Source organism: Aythya ferina (assembly GCF_964211825.1).
Source record: "Aythya ferina genome assembly, chromosome: 9".
NCBI lineage: Eukaryota > Metazoa > Chordata > Aves > Anseriformes > Anatidae > Aythya > Aythya ferina.
Window position 1 is genome coordinate 21,625,839 of NC_140305.1, and position 17,594 is coordinate 21,643,432.

At 37.7% G+C, this 17,594-nt stretch overlaps 1 protein-coding gene and 1 long non-coding RNA gene across 2 annotated transcripts in view; both read left to right on the plus strand.

The window, feature by feature from the left end:
• Positions 1-17,594, plus strand: part of LOC311441320 (uncharacterized protein) — a gene marked incomplete at its 5' end in the record, with an annotated part of 135,847 nt that overhangs the window by 11,760 nt on the left and 106,493 nt on the right. The window lies entirely within an intron of this gene.
• On the plus strand, positions 1,627-5,605 carry LOC311441634. Its single transcript, XR_014696102.1, has 2 exons — positions 1,627-1,743; positions 3,088-5,605. It is a non-coding gene; the product is annotated as an uncharacterized lncRNA (long non-coding RNA).

Consider the following 17,594-nt stretch of genomic DNA (forward strand, 5'->3'; position numbering starts at 1 on the left):
GTAAGGGGAGTCACGCTTTTTCCCCATGTAGTTCTGTGCTGGCCTGACATGCAGTGACGGATGATGCTGGTAGGATTGGGCTCCACTGGCTTTAGAGTGGCACAGATACAAAGAAAGAGTGACTGTGTGGAGCTGGGGTGGTGCAGGGACAAAGCAACGTCACCTTGCACAAGCAGAAATGCATCAGTTTTCCTGGTGGCTTTTACGTCTGATTAAATGTCAGATGTGATGGGGCTTGCCTTTCTTTTCTGGATGGTCCTACTAAAAGAAAAGGCTGTATCTGATGCACAGTCAGTAACGTTTGGTGGGAGATCAGGAGAGAGAAGTAAGCCGTTTGGGGTTATAAGCATACAGGAGCACATCTTCAGTAAACTTTTGCAGAGAGAAATCAAACGTTGAAAGCACACAAGCAGCAAGGGCACCTAGAAGTTATGTGACTGTTTTAGGGTATGTGACTCTGTAAGCCTGGCTGGAAGTCTCTGCTCTAATTGGTATTCAGCACAGAACTTGGAAATGTACTCGGAGTGCAAGTGGTCTGACCTGTGGAGGAAACCATATGTCATGACTTGCTGAGTGTTCCCCTGAGTGAAGCACAGGAAGGAGCAGGGTGCATCCAGTATTTCACTGTCACATCATCCTCCTGCCCTGCAAATGTAACCAAGAATCAGCTGCAGAATTTCTTTTATGCTCAGTTAAAGAACTATTGACCATGGCCTAAGAGTTTTGTTGTTTTCTTCTTTTTTTCTTTTTTTCTGAAGAACCATCACAGGTTGAAATTAAAGGTTTAAACTCCTCCAAATGGTCCCTGATGGATTCAGTCCTCTGTTATTGTTCCCAATAAAACAAGCGTTTTCCTAAATAGAAAAACTCAATTTTCAGACAAATCATCTCCATAGTAACTGGTGATAAATCATTGCCACAGGAGCTGGATTGCTCTGACATGCAAAATACAGTATTCGTACTCTCAAGTTGCTTTTGTCTGGTCAGCTGGACGGAAATAACTTTTTAATTCTAAAAGCGAAGGAGTTCATTTTAATTATGAGAAGGCAAACATCCAGATGAGAAATCTTGGAGCTGAGGATACACGTGAAACTTCAGTTCAACTCCTTGCTTGCACTGTCTCTGGTCTTCAATTAAATTATCCCTTTCCACTAGCCCTCACATCGTTCGATGGGGATTTACATGGTGTTTCTTCTTGCTCCCCACATTCAGTGTGTGGCCAAGAAAACTGACTTTTTGCAGATCCAGATGAAACTTCACTTACTTGTGGCATTTCTCTAGTGCTTTTAATATTATTTTAAAACTTTTATGGATATAAATGAACTTATCTCCATATAACACTTTTCAGAGCACCGGGTGACATTGGTACTGTAAGTCAGGGGGGACTGAAGCCCAGAAGAATAAAGTCTAAAATTCTAAAACTGTAGGAAATGTCACCCAGTCTGGGATTTTTAGATGGAAACACAGAGGTATATTTAAGATATCTTAGCATTTAAAACACAGCTCTAATTGATCTCAGCTGCAACTCTGTAGGTCCTGCCAATCTGCCTGCGAGTACTCAAGTGCAGGCAGCTGGAAAGCAGGAGCGGTCCTGCATGAGGTGATTGCTCACCGAGTATTACAGAGGAGATCTGGGTCAGGGATGAGCAGAATTCCCTTCTCAGAGGTGGCACTTGAGGGCTGGACTGTGAGATAATCACTTTTTCTTCTGCCATCCTCCTCCTTATTCAGTACATCCTACAGGTAGGTGCAGTGCCAGTTTTCTATGTGGGCAGAAGGATTTTTCATGTTTATTTGTATTTGGAGCTATTAATTTGAGGGTTTTGTTTTTAAAGGTGTACTTTTTCCTTTATTCATTTCCATTTATTCATTTCCAAATGCTTTAATTTCTGAATTGAAAGGATTTGTAAATGTAGGTGCAAAACTTTTCCCATTTTCTCTCTTTGTGTCAAACAATGAAATGACATTGGCTTGCTGCGTTATATGCTGCAGTAAAAGCATCTCTGGGAGTACCAGTCTATTCATTTTCTTCATAGAATTAATCAACAAAAGTTGTTCCAGATAGGCTTATTTCTTTTGGTTTCCCAGGAGCTTTCTTGTTCTTTCCTCCATGCTAGCTGATGCAAGTCACACTAAAAAATCAAAACCAAACCCCAAAGCAATAGTGAAGCCGCAATCACAGTGGTACAGGAACAATTAAAAACAGGCTCATTGCAAATGGTGAAGGAGACAAACACAGCCATGGAGGAAAACAGCCCTTCCTACACACCAGAAAAGGCACTCAAGGCAGGATAGGTTTCTAAAACGTTATTTTAAAAAGCTATGATTTGAGTATTTTTGAATGTAATCACCAAAGCTTGTTTCAAGGTTTAGCTGAAGATCAAGATCCTGCATAAAAGCTTTTTCCCCAGTAGGTGAAGGTAGTGGGGGTAGGGCCAGCAGCATCATGGAGCAAAGATTTGCATTGCTTACCATGCCTCCTAATAGAAATGGTAATGGCTGGTCTGGGGAAATCTAGGAAAACTTGTATGCGCCGGCCTGGGTGCACACAGGTGTGAGTACGCACATATATATTTGATGTTATTAGTGTTGTTAGTGTTTCTTTTTTTTTTCTTTTTTTTTTTTTTTTTTTTTTTCCCCTGATGATTTAGCAGTATCTAAATGTGGGAAAAATATGTGTGAAACCTGCTGTTACAAGAGTTAAATTGTGCTGAAAGTTTTAGATCTTTGTTAGCAGACAAAATCCTGGAACGTTGTTCTCTCCAATGGGAGTGAGGAGGCACAAGTGGTAATTACTGAGGGACAAAATGGCATCAAGTACTTGCTTGTGCTTGGCCTTGGACCACTGGTTCTCTGAGTAGAGTATACTAATGATGTGGCATGATTATAATACATGGGATTCTTTTCAAATAGAGGAACACAACTTTTTTTAGATTTTAAAGCTCTCCAGAATTTTTTTTAATTGGCAGTAAAACAGTAAGATGCTTAAAATGCAAACTATAACCATAAACAGGGCTTTGTTTTATATTTATGGCTTGTGAGTAAAGATTGCACAAAATGGTAACTTTTAATTTTGCTTTAACCCAGCCTCCTTCCGCACCAGGCAGGCTCTGGGGTTGTGCTGGCAGTTGAGGGAGCCTCACGTGCAGGGGAAGACGAATCAATTGCTGCCTGTGCCTTGCGGTGGGCTGTCCCCAGTGAAATAATCTAAACCTGTCAGATTGTGACAGCTTGCTCTACCTGCACAAATAACACCGTTTTAAGAAATCAAGGACTGCTGATATTGCTGTAATAGATCTAAAAGCGCATACTGATGTGATCTCCCATCTCCTGCAAGATGGCATTTGAAGCTGCTGGCGTGCTGAATATTTCTGCAGTATCAGCCTATCATCTGAGAAACATGGATCAGATTTTTTGAAAGAGTTCAGCATCGAACAAATCTCCCTCTTGTCTAGCTCTGATACTTCAGATCCTCATACATGAAAACCTGTAAATAAATAAATAAATAAATAAAAACAACCAACCTTCCCTACTCTAAAAGCCACAGCAGGCTTAAACAACTGCCTGGAGAACATCCTTGTGTATTCCAAAACCTATATTGTACTGAAATGTTATGTCCACGTACTCTGTTACAGCATGTACAAGTCTATTGGAGCACTTCTCAGGTTTCAGAGTCCCAGAGAGATTCCCAGAGCACTCAGCCATGTCCTTTCTGTTGGAATAGAGCTTGCAAATTGGTTTGTTTGTTCAGTGTTTTTGAAAAAGTAAAAACTGAAGAGAAAAAACTCAATTTGGATCAAAGCAAGGCAGCTATCATTGGTATTTTTTAGTTTTGCAATGAATGGAGAAGCGGTGTTTGGAAAATGTTTGCTCTGATTAACCTGAAACAATTTGTTAAAGGCAAGTGAGATACATGAATTGTGTGGGTGTTTGGTTTAGTTTTGTTTAACAATTAAAAAAGCCATTTAAAATAGAAAATGCTACATAAAAATGAAAAGCTGAAAAATCTAACTTCCAGGTATTTTGAAAAAAAAAAAAAAAGCCAACAACAACAAAAAACACTTATTCTGACTGAAATTAATTTTTATTTTAACCAGATTTTGCAAGTATCTTTATCTAGCTGTATGGAATAGCCATTTGGGGGTGCGTGAACTTTTTGCCAAGATGTTTTCTGCCAGCAGAGTAGGAGAGATGGACAAATGTTGTTTTTACTGTCCTGTTAAGAGAGAGATCACAGAGCCTTTAACGCCTTGTGGTTTTTTAAATCGTATCTAGGAGATGAGTGAATGAGCTGCGTATCCAGCCACAACAAAATATACATTGGTCAGCTTTAGGAGGACACTGTTGACAAAATGAGACTTTAAGGTGTGAAATATCTTTCTGAAATTGTCCATTCACGTTACTTATTTTTAGTGCTTTGAGCACAGCCATAAATCCAAGTAAACAGTGTCTAGCTGTGTCTCTGCTCTAAATAAAGTGCATCAAAAAGTGAAGTTTAATTTCTCCTCAAGATCTCTTGAGACTTATATTTTTGAAACTCCATCAGTTGCCTTGACACTGTGGCAGTAGCCAGTTTTTTTTCTAAGGGATCATTTTCTTGCTCAGAAGTGCAGTTGACCTTGATACTGCCACGGTCTCGATAGGAAAGGATGGTCAGAGGCTACGCCGATGGCTGACATAAGGGACAAAGGCAGTCCCTAAAGCTAAAACCTCATAATTTCTAGTAATCTGATAAATGTAAAGAAGCAATACAGAACTGAATGATCTGCGAAGAGTGAGCATTGAGCAAGTTGTAAGGAAATGCGAAGGTGACCATTGCAGCCTACCTTTTTGAGTTAGAACATCAAAAGGCTCTACAGAGCTGCGTTCCCACCACACTGCCTGTTGCGTGTGATACAGGATGAAAGGCTCTTCCCTGAGGAATTTGCAGTCTCAGATGACAACAGGTGAGACTAATGCAACAGTTGTCTTTCCATTTGACATGGAGCTTTATCACAAAGGATAAAACAACGTTCCCAGAGCACGAATGGTGCAGAGCCGGAAAATGACCGGATTTGTTGTGATTCAGTTCATTGCTTTTTTTGCCATAAGGTAATCTGTCTTCCTGTCTGACTTATGCTGTGTATTTAATCAGGTGCTGAGTGAATCTCTTACTTTGAAAATCTAAACTAATAATGGACATAAAAATCCTGGTAAATGATAAGCTGCAATAAGACAAGTCATATCTTCCCTAATGACAGCATAATGAACTGAATTTAAAATGAAATCCTATCGTGAACAGTCATGGCCCATTAGACAATGAAATTTCTTGTTAAACTGACTTTTTAAAAGCACTTTGCAAAAAATGAAAATGAAACAAAATTGCACAATATTGTTGGAAGCCACTTGCAGCCAGATCCTAGTGATCTTTAGGGGTAAAAACTAACCAGCTACAATAAGTACTCTGCCTGAGCAAGGACATAACCTCTAAAAATGTCAACTGTGAATTACGTGTCATCCAAATCATTCCAGCAAGATTTAACAGCTAATATCACTGTTTATTGTTTTTAATACTATACCCATCAAGAAAAGATGGAAAAAGAAATAAAAAGATAGGTAAGGGTTCTTTGCTTGTGATGAGTGCTGTTCTACATGGATCACATAGAAAAGGGAGAAACATGAAGATCACAGATGTTAAATACTGCAAGTTTTGAAAAAAACATTTCTAAAATAGCAATTGGGGTGACTTCCCAAAGGCAGCCAAAACGAGGTGCAGAGAATGGAAGTGATGGGGGAAGCGTTTGGCTTTGTTGGTAAGTGTTCCACAGCAAGCCTTTCATAGATCCTGTACCGTTGTAGTCATCATCTTTGAAGCAAATCCAAAACAGCTTTCTAATGAAAAATTATTATTGCAAACTGGACTAAGAATGAAAATTTAAATCAGAAAAAAATAATAATTGTAAATTTCCAAATCTTATGGAAGTCCAGGATGGTGTAAGTTCCTATAGCTCACCACTTCCTTTGGAACCATCTAGCTGAAGATGCTTTGAAAATGGATCATAAAATCCCCAGCCCCCCCCCCCCCCCCCCCCAAGCACTTGAATTTTTTTTACTCTTCATATTTCTTTCATTTAAAGTCTGAATGTTCCATATTATTTTCACCTCTTCTATTTTAGGTATTAATGATATTTTAGCCATGAGAGACAGATATTTCAATACCTTTTTAAAAAGTTTCTTTTTCTTCTTTTGAAGAAAAAAGGTGCACAGCAAATGCAAGATTATTGTTCCAGTAGTATTTACAAAAATAACAAATATACAAAGAAAGTGTAGTACATTATTGTAGGAATGTGTTTTTTTTTTTTTTTTTTCTTTCTTTTTTCCCCTTTAAGAAGGAGCATCTGTTCTATAGTTATTTCAATGCTTGGGTAATTCATCTAATGATTACATGGATGTTGGCTGGAAGGCAACACAGTACATTGTAGAGGAAGCTGTAGAGAGGCTAGTAAACACAGGCTTATGTAGTTTTAAGGGAGGCAAAAAGAAGAAAATACACTGTTCTGAATGATACACATAGTTGGATATCATCAGTCTGCATTTTCAAAAGAGCTGCACATTTAGTCACTGCCATTGTTCCCAGCAGGAGCTCTCATACTGAGTTCTTTTGAAATCTGACCATTAGAGATTATTTTGATCCATCCTTGAGTGAGAACACAAAAGCCAAAGTAAATTGTTTCATCAATACAAGTTTATAATTTTAGTCCAAAGATGTCTAGGGCACTTGCACACAGAGAGGACCTCTGAATAAAAGATAATTGTGTATCTTATTCAGTGTACCTATCTGGCTATGCTGTTTAGAATTGATATTGGAGGAAGTAAAATTGAAATGGAGAGGATGCTGCCTGGAAGATTTATGTGATTATAAAGAATTGGTTAAATTTTAACTAGTTTCATTTGGACTGATGTAAAATGGGATAGGTCGTTTCTCATTTCACTGTGATGGAAATGGGCCTTGATTCAGATGTCTCTTTTGGTGCTAATCTGCTGGCTTTACAGCAAAGTAATGAGGATTGAGGCTACAGTGTTTGTGTCAGCTGGTAACACAGGCTTATAGACAAAAAACATTTTACTGGTCAACCAAAGCATTTACCAATAAATTATCAAATGCTTAGTCCTTTTGACCCTAAAATTAGTTATTTAACAACTGTAGTGAGAGCTGTGGAGCAGCTTGCTCTTGCAAGTTGTCTTTTCATGTTGCTATCCATTATGATGAAGCAAAATGTAACTGGTTTCCACTGTCAGCAGATGTTAGGAAATAATGAGCTGGTAATGAAATAAAGCTTCCCAGTAGGACCTAAGGGTACAGCACCAATGTGATAATAAAAATACACTGAGCATGTTAAACAAAAGCAGACTGCCTTGGCAGGAGTCCTAGAGGTAGTGAACTGAGTTAGGTCAGCCTTGGCTAAAAGACCAAATGGGGTCAGCAATATTTAGAGTAAATAATAATCCCCATTGTCGTTCCAGTTGCAGCCTTGGACTTTTTTCTTCCTGTCCTTTAAGCATCTTCCTGCTCACAAGATGAATTTCATCGAGAAATGCTTTTAAAGAAAAGAAAAAGGCAAATAATAACCAGTGCACAAAAGTCTTTTAATCTCATGAAGTTTTAGTTGCGTGTCATAGGTTAAGTGGAGGGAAATGAAAGAAGGAACCACACAAGTATTTGCAAATGGTGATGTTGTGCGTGAAAGGAAAATAAGTCACAATTAAGAGGCAATCTTCAGTGTATTTCTACAAGTAGTCCCTTAAATAATATTGAGCAAAAGGGGCTGAAGCTCAGACCGGCATCCTTAGAATGAGCTATTTGGACACATCAAATCTCAGTGCTATTTGATTGTGCTTCCTTCGTTAAACATAAATAAGAAATAAAAGTATAGCTGCATGTGCCTATGTGCATGTGTTGGACAAGTGCATTAATGACCACAGATCAATATTGGAAGAAGCAGGCAATGAAATATTTTGCAATAATAAACCAGCTGACATGCTAGGTAACACTGCACAATCATTGCGAAACAGTTCCTGGGAAGTTTCCATCCCGTAGCTGGAGCCATTGGTGATGTGTAAGGAAACCCCAGATTACCAGTGTGTTGTGATTTTCTCCTCTACCAGCTGCGCCCCTGACAGGGGGGTGAAGACGTAAGGATTGTTAGTGGGAAGGGATGACTTTTTCTCAGGGATGTGTGAATCAGTTGTCAAGACTGGCAGGGTATAAAGGGAAGTGCCACAAAGGTCTGATTGCGCTCAGTGGAATGGGAGTAGAGAAGTGATGTTCACAGAAGGGAAACTGGAAAATTTCTTTTGATAGGCCAAATTGAGTAGAAACATGATTGAGGAGGAATAACAGGTGGATTTGTGAGAGAGCATTTTGGAAGTAATGGGGTTTGTGTGTGGAGCTAAATAACTGGCAATATTATGTATCTGAAAGCGTGTACAGTCAGCTTTTGAAAATGGAGAAGAAATGTCAATGAAGTCAAAGCTACTAATCTGGCTGCAATAGCTGCGGGGGTGACATGGGGTCCAATAAGTGGGATAAGTGAAGAAGGAATTAGCAAGCCATCCGGAAATGATTTAGGCAGCTGTCTCATCCCTTCCCCTGCAGTAAGTCGTGCGGGGAGTATTGCTTCCCTTATTTCCAACTGTAGAAATCTCAGGAGGCAGCAAAATTTCAATGAAGAAGTGATGACAGCTCAGGGAATGGAGTTCTTAATGGAAGCAATGAAGCAACCTTATCTTCAGCACGTATTTGTGCTCCCATAATATAGATCTCCTATCTTATTTTATCTATATTAGTGAAAAATAGTGTCTCTTAAATTTATTTTTAAACTAGTTCCTGAAAGAAACAATACATGCGTGATTGCTGGGTCTTTTTCCTCTCCAGTTACCAGCTGGCAACTTTTGAAATAAAGATAGAAAGATAATTATGCTCCCACATGCTAATTGTAAAAAATTGGCATCAGATGGGCAAGGAGAGACCCAGATTAGTCCCTGCAGAAAAGTCAGGCTGAGCTCTGCCACGGCACACGTTGGCTTTGCAGGGGTGCTGGGAAGTCACTTGCCGGGTGCGCGTTTGTCTCCAGGATGGTTTCAGCAGAGATTATTGCTTACATGCAGAGTTAATTCCTGGGTGAGAGGAAGGTTAGAGAGGAAAGGGGTAGAAAGAAATGGTGTCATTGCTAATAGGGAGTGTGAGGGTCAGAGGGGAAAAGACACAAATCTATAGGGAAGCAGGGTTATGGGTTCTGCTGCTCCGGGACCATGCTATGTACCTGCAGGATAACACCCCGGAGTGAATCTGGGGCTGTTTCCTCTGTGGAAGAGGTAAAAATGGCATTGATTCCTCTGGATTTCACCTGAGGCCAGAACGGTGTTACTGATCCAACTCTTCATGTTCACCAAACGTTGGTTTCTTTTCCAGGGTAATATTCTGTAGTCAAAATGATTAAAACTAAGGGCCTTGAGTCAGCCTGAGTTCAAACCCTAACTTATTTTTTGGTACATAATTATCTGACCTTTGGGGTATGTGATCATCCAAATTCCACTGAAGTCAGTGGAGATGATTGGCATATTTGAAATTTGGGTCATGTTTACGTCGAAGCACAGCTTCGATAGTCTAGCTTGATGGCAACGCAACTTAAAAATATGCACCGTGTATACTTCTCTTCAGGCCTCTCACTGCTGCTTCTCATTTCCCATAGCTGTGCCCTGCAGCAGCACTGAAAAGTACATTAGTTCTTAGCTTTTGCTCAGCAGCTGAATTAGGGCTGATCCTGCAGAGGTGGCAAAGGTGGAGCTCCTGGTGGCCCTCGCGCTGTAGTGCTTGCTGGTCCTGACACAAAAGTGCAGACCTGCCTTTGTGTTCCCAGCGAGTCCCAGGAAGCATGAAATTCTGTTTCATCAAAACACGGTGACCAGTTTGCCTCCATCTCCCCAGACAAGTGCCTGCCTCTTTCATTACTGTTTGATGTGGATCCAGCAAGAGTAGCAGCCCTGAAAAGCAACTGCAGTTTGCTTGGTTCTCTACCAGTGAGGAGGGAAGGTCTGAAAGGAAGTAAGACGAGGGAACAGTTGGATGTGAGCACAAGGAAACAAAGAGAAAAATAGGACATTGTAAATAGTGATTGCAGTACATTGCCTATTTATACTGCTCACAAAGAGAAAAATAGCACATTGTAAATAGTGATTGCAGTACATTGCCTATTTATACTGTTCTCTGACTGTCGTGTTTGTCCTAAAGCTTTTAGAAAATACAGAATTGTTTAAAACTCAAATGGCAACTTTTTTATTAAATTTCTACTAACCCGTTCTTTGATCTACTCTAACATTGTTTTTGTAGTATTTGTCTTCCAGCATGTCACTCTGTGTAGTGTTGAACTGCTGTAAATTGAGGCTTATGTAGTTCCTTCACAAGGCTATTTCGTAGTCCAATATATGAGACTAAAACCCTTCCCTATTTGCCGTCTCCATGCCTAAATTTGACCGAAATATCTTTATGAATTTCTCCATTTACTTTGTATATATATAAAGCCATACATTTGATTAATTCTCTCAACACCGAGAAAAAATTCCTTGCCTGGGAAAACTTTAATTTTACTTTCTTAATCATTCCTTACGCATACACTTCATTTCCATGAAAACCCATGCAAGTTTTACAGAAGAAAGCTTACTTCTTTTTTATTTTATTTTTTTTTCTAGAATTTATGGAGAAAAGTAATTGTCTCACATAAACCCTCTTCTATTAATTGTAGAGTGGATTTTTAACATCACAATGGAAATATTTTCCCAATAAAAAAAAAGTCCCTCCATCCTTAGCCCACAAATGGCTAGGAACTAAAATGTTTACATGCCTGTTACTGCCATCACTTATACAATCTAATTCTACAGTTCTGGTCCCACCACTCTATAAATTTCAATTATACTATTAGCAATAGCTCTTCAGTGCAATAATTGGTACACTCACTTTATCTAATGGAGTATTTTTCATCTAATTGACTTCGAATTTATCATATAAATGTCAAAGCCAAATTTTCCTATAATAACCTATTATCTCTGCTGTTCTAGCTCACTGCACTCACAAGAAACAGAGCAATAATAATCTTTTGGGATAATGAAGGACAGCAGCTTAATTCACAGAGTGCTGAGAAGAATGACAGCTACTTTTTACCTGTCAAAACTAAAAAGTTTTAATATATTCATTTAATTAGCCTACAGGTCCCATTCACATGATATTTTTCCTCTTGATGTAATACAAGGATAAACCTGGCTTTTTTGCTAGAAAATGAGAATATCTAGAAAACGGGCTTCCTATGAACATGTTTTTATACAAATATTCCCATAATCAGAGGCTTTCAACTTTCTCTACTTTATATATTATAATCAATTTTAGCACAAGAAATAGGCTATTATACCATGACACAGAAGTGGCAAAAACACAAAGAAAGAGACCTTTTAATGCATAATAGAATTTTTAAGAATAAATATGTGGAGGGAAAACAATGCAGGTGTAAGCATCAATCCCATAGGTTTTACAGAGGTCCAGGTAAATCTGAATTACCATATTGAGTTCCAGAATAGAGATTTATAGTTAAATAATTCTGGAAGTTGAGGCAGATGAATGGAATAGTGAACTTGAGATGGATAATAAAGTGGTAAACTTGGACTTAGGTCTGTGCCTCTTTTGAAATTTCATATCTTTCTGAAGAATTCTGAGGACATTTTTGGTATGATATGTGGCTTTGATACTTCTTGTTCTAGCATAAGGCAGAAGGAATTACTATACCAGGAATACAATACAAACCTGTGTCATTTGCGAGGACTGCTGCAGCAGCTTTTTATGGCAGTACTGTGTTTCTGTTACTGTCATTTGCCAATATTGTTCTTCCTACTTGAAAGCAGATACAGTTGGTGAGTTTGCCTATACCTCCTTCCTCAAAAGGAGACACCTGCAGAGAGTAGTTCTCTCCATTTCTTCTCTGTATTACCTTTTTGTGCATATGAACAATACCTGGATAAAAATCTTCCTGGTTTCATTCTTGGAAATGAATTGATAAGATGCAAACCCTACCTCCTAAGAAATACAATTCTACTGCAGTTATAAAGTTTTCCATTTTGCGTGTATCAGGCAACATAGACGGATGCTGATTTAAGTTCAGATAAGTTGCTAAATTTTAATGCTGAGATTTTATAGGATATTACAACTTTTCCCTTAAAGATGCAAAAGACTGAATTAAAATTACCACATTTCTGTTTATGATTTTTTGGGGACAAAAGTATCACATATGAACAGAGCAGCACGATTCAGTATACTTGCAGAACTGAGCTGCACATGTGAAGTAATCCTGAAATGTTACTTGGACATAATTTCCAGAAAGGAAAAAAAAAAAAAAAAGCTTACAATTGTATAAAACTGGAAGGCATGGTACCCTTCTAAGTATGCCATATGGCAAACATTTATATGGCTTTACTTGAGGAGTAGGAGTTTAACCTACTTAAATTGAACTTGTTGGCTAAAACTATTTTTTACTTCTTCAGTTAACAGAAGTCTACTAGGTGAAAACAGTGGATAAATTCTTATGGAGAACAGGAGAAGGGGGTGAAGGTTCCTAGAGTGGGATGAAAGCATGGGAAGATTCATCCTGCAGGTGTGATCTTGAACATACAAATGTAATACCAAAAAAATCAAGGGTTAAATAAAAGTCTAAATGTAGTCCTGTTCTATGGAAGTGTGCTCCCTGCAGGTTTCATCACTCTTTCCCAGTGTGAGGAAAACATTTTTGATAAGGGTATAATACCTTTCCCCAAACTTTTCACCACCATTCATTCTTGGCAGAAAATGTAAAGAAGCTGCGGAGGGAGTGACAGGCCACCAGATCACTCTCTGACTTCTTTGGCACGTGGGTGGTTGTAAATCATTTGAAAATGGGCTGACAAGTGACTGCTCTATCTAATCAAGTCTCTTCTTTGGCAAAACCTGTTAGAAGCAGATGATAGTCCATTTATTGAATGGATTGTGCTATGTAGCATTTTCTTAAACAGCTTGACTTACACCTTTTATACTTTTTACTTTCAAAAGTGAATAGTTATATCCCAAGGTGGCACAATTAGTTTTTATTGCTCATTCTTCTCAGAAGAAATTCCCAAATAAATGGCCCAAGTATCTTAGATAATTCCGCACAAAAATAAAGCTAAGTTGAATCTCAAGAGCTCACCACTGAGACTGTTTCAAATATTTTCAGGAACTGTGTTTTCTGATGTTCCCATTATTTTACTGCATAATGCAAGTACTGTCAGTCTAATGATAGGTGATTAAAATATATCAACAGGATATTGGCTGAAGAAGCACATTAAACAATTTTAAGGGAAATGCTCATCAACCCAATTTCTTTGCATTATAAAAACCAAACTAAATTGCACGTTCACTTTTTAGATGGCAAATGTTGCTAATATTTTTCAAAGTGCTTGAAAATACAGAAAGGACACACTGAATGTACTAAGTGCATAAATGTCTAAAAGATCAGAGGTTTTGTTTAATGTGGACTTGTCCAGATATATTAGGTTGTGGATGGAAGGTTTGTGTGATCTTTTGAGGTATCCTCATTCACTTGCCCTTTGTCTTAGCTCTCTTGGGATGTCTTTGTTTCATTTTCTTTATAAAACTAAAAGGGGGGCAGCAGTTATCATAGTAACATTCTCTAGAAATAAAAATGAGTAGTGGAATTATTGAGGAGTTAGTGTTCAGAAGATTAATTTTAGGCATGAGAAATAGGAAAAGAAAAAAGAAAAGACAGGACATTACAACAGGAGAAAGTAGGTGCAGAAGATTTAAAAACTTTAGACAAAACGTAACAAAAAACAAAACCACAAAAGCAAGGAATGAGCCATTCCTATGAATGTGGTTTCTGTCTTCTCCAATGAATCACTGTGGTAGTTTAACAACAATTACAGATGATGATTTGACAAGTAGAGAAAAAAATTTAAGGTACAAAGTGAGAGAAATTTAATTTGTTAAGAATTTAACTAAAGCAAAATACTGTGCAAACCATTCAAAAAAGTAGAGCATGGCTGTACAGAATGAATTCATATACCCCTTTAGGAGTTATGACTGGTGTACCCAAGCTGAAATCTAATTCCTATCTGAAATAGGTATCCTGTCCCCACTATGTCCTCCATATTACCAGTTAACAGGTACTTATAACAAGCTCTCCTAGTCATTACTGTGGACTAGTGACATAAAAATCATAAATTGACCTTTTGGTCATATGTTGATTTTTGTTGCTCCCTTTTGGATTCCGACCAAAATATGATAATAGCTTAAATGTATAAGAAGTATGGAAAGCATCTCTATATTTCACTCTCAAGGAAGAGAAACAAAATTGGTGAAGAGTTATCTTGCATTTCTTAAAATGCAAATGTGACAGAACCTCAAAATAATTTAACCTTCTCCTCAGAGTAATGTATTTACAACAGAATGATTCAGGACTTGGTTGATCTTTACAAATAGCAGTGTTTCAGTACAAGGTCTCCTCAAAGGTATACATATGCTATAGCTTTGCTGTTGCTTTTTTTACCTACTCACACATCTGTAAGCTTCAGCTGCATTAAGAATAAAATAGAAATTTTATACCTAAATGCTTAACGCAACTTTGGAAATATCATCAGTCTTTTATTGTTACTTTGCCAGAAGGCCAAATGGCTTCCATCAGTAGAAAAATGACAGTTTCTCAATCAGTGTGGGTTGAAAAGACAATTTGAATTGACATCTGCTTTCTTTAAAGTTTCAACTCCTTAAAATAATTGTCCCTTTATAAAGAAAGTCCTGTCTCAAACAAGACAAATTCCAACCTCCTACATTAAATAAATAAATAAACAACAACAACAAAAACCAACCTTATAGAGGATGAATTAGAATAGTTGCAGCTGAACTAGAAAGATTTTAGATTAACTTGGTGTTTGTGGAGTAGTAAAAGGCATCACTGCTCCGAAGTATAAGCATTGGTTGAAATCAGTTCAGTCTGCTATGTCTGCCTGTGCAAGTACTGCAATAAGTATATAATATATGGTAGCCAAATTTTATACATCTCTCTTTTCTTGTTGGCGACTTTTCCAAATTGAAGAGACTTATACTTCAATAAGCCACATAGACATATGGGAGAGAATGAAGAAAATTCCATTTCTGTGTGCTGAAGAGGCTGAATTAAGTCCAGGCAATTAAAAATAAAAAATAAAGGAATCCATTAACCCATTTCCTGTCATTCTGGTTCTGTATGCATTATTAAATGCAAAATATGGTTTTAGAAAGGATGGTTTACAGGTATATTTTTATTGAAGACCTTTGTAAAGAGTGAAATGGGGAAAGATTTGTCTGGGAAGCTGTGCCAGATAGATGTTTTGACTGGCTCCTTTTTCTAGTGCTGAAATGAAGCTAGATCAGAGAAAAAATTACAGTTGCCCATTGAAAAAATTGGAAATATTCTTGGTCAGATATCCAAAGTCTAGCCATATACATGCACAGAATAGTACGTAATTTGTGAAAAATGTACATGAAACTTTCTGAAGAGTGTCAGGTGGTTCAGATTAATTGAAAGATTTTACCAGCTTCTGGGAAAGAGGTGGAACTGAAGGGGGTCGTGTGATGCTGATAGACTTTGCAACTGTATGTCACAATGTCACAGTCAGGCATGGACTGCTGCCTGTTGTCTTCCATCTTCATGTGCAGATGTTTCAATGACCTATGTAGGAATTAGACTTGATGTTCCTTTTGGGTCCCTTCCATTTTGGGATATTCCATGATTCAGTGGTTTGCCATCAAAAGAGCTCAATCAGATTGTCTGGTTCACTGGAAATTAGCAGTGCTGGGTTGGCATCCCTGTTCCTGGTACAGGACATTCCTGAATAGTTTTGGTTCCAGCTGTGGTGGTGCTGATCACTTTGTGCCTTCTCTAATTTTCTGCGAGATTTGATACCCACTGAAGAATCTGCCCTTCTCCCCCAGTCTCCTTCCTCTCTTGGGTCCCATACTCTGCAGTCTTGTGCATATGAATGCATTTATATAAGTATTTTTCTTTAGCAGTGTGAAGAAAATACTCTTGTGTAAGTATTTGCCAGATTGAGCCTTAAATCTGCGGTGTAGTGTTTCCTTGTGCTGTTAAATATTTATCATGCTTTACCCCAGAGATGACTGTATTTCACTGAAGAGCTGAGTTGATATATCAAGGCTTTGAGTCTTGCCAGAATTACACTATATGAGTAGTCTTACTGAACATAACTGGGTCATAATATAGCCAAACTTGCTTACCTCTGTAACAACTGATGGGATCAACTCCAGCTTCTACACATGTTCAAGAAAAGAAAGGGTATAATTGATCTTACACAGAGAGGTTTGCTGAAGAAAACAACCAATGAAGTATATTAAAATAGAGAAATTACTTTCCATCTGAGTGATACAGTAGTATCTGAAAATTTTTTGAAACTCTAATAGTGTTGACAGCCATGAGCAGTGATGAGCGGTAAGAAACATTGCTCAGGAGATGTGCCAGCACTATGAAAATAACATTGGCACTCAACCATTTCTTCATCTGTGGTATTTATCATCAAGCAATATTCAGGATCTTGATTGTGAGTTCATGCTGTGAAATACAATAAAAGTAATATCTAGAAAACAGGAGAACAGATGTAGTTGGGTTGTACAATCCAATGCAGCATCCATCACATTGTGAAAGGAGTAACAAATGATCCTGAAAGATGAGAATGTATGGAACAGAAATGGTCCAAATTTTGTCTGGATTAAAAAGAAATGTATAATTTAGAAAACCTGGAAAAATCATTATGAAGTAGGTTATTGTTTTACTTGTTCTTAACAGAAACAACTGTCTGTTGCCCTATACCCTAAAACCTCTCCTCTATCTTTTGAGGTGCCTGATCCTACTACAGCTGTTTGACAAATAATATAAGATGGTATGAAAAGGAGGTGAAGTTCTTTATTTAAAAAACACAACCACCTTTTATTTACTGTAATTTGAAAGTCACATCAAAACATGACTGTCTTTCTATGATCACCATTTTATAGTCAGATTTACACAGAACCCTATATATCCCAAAATTTCTTGTTCATTTAAGTGGACATATATATATTCATAGTTAGTAATCTAATTAAGATTCAAATTCATTAAAAAAGCACTTTTTTTTTTTTTTTTTTAATATATATAATGTAATCTAGCAGGACAATGATCAGTTCTGTGTGTCTAGGTGTATGCATGAATGATGACCTCCAGCTCAAAAGAGACTTTGACATAAAATGCTTGCAGTACAATCTGGTTTTGCTTTTACTTTTGCCTTTTAAGGTGAATAGTTTTGAGGGACATTGGTAATAGCATTTGTACATATAGTCAAGGATGTCCTCTCTTCAAGGAAAAATGGAGCAGACTGTGTCTTAAGAGGGTTAGAAGAGCTTTGTTTTATCAGGAAGGCTTTTGGTAGTCCTTTTGCAGTGTTTTGTAACTTTGTTAATAGTATTAACATAAAATTCATTCTGCACCTCAAATCTTTTATGTACTCTTGATTTG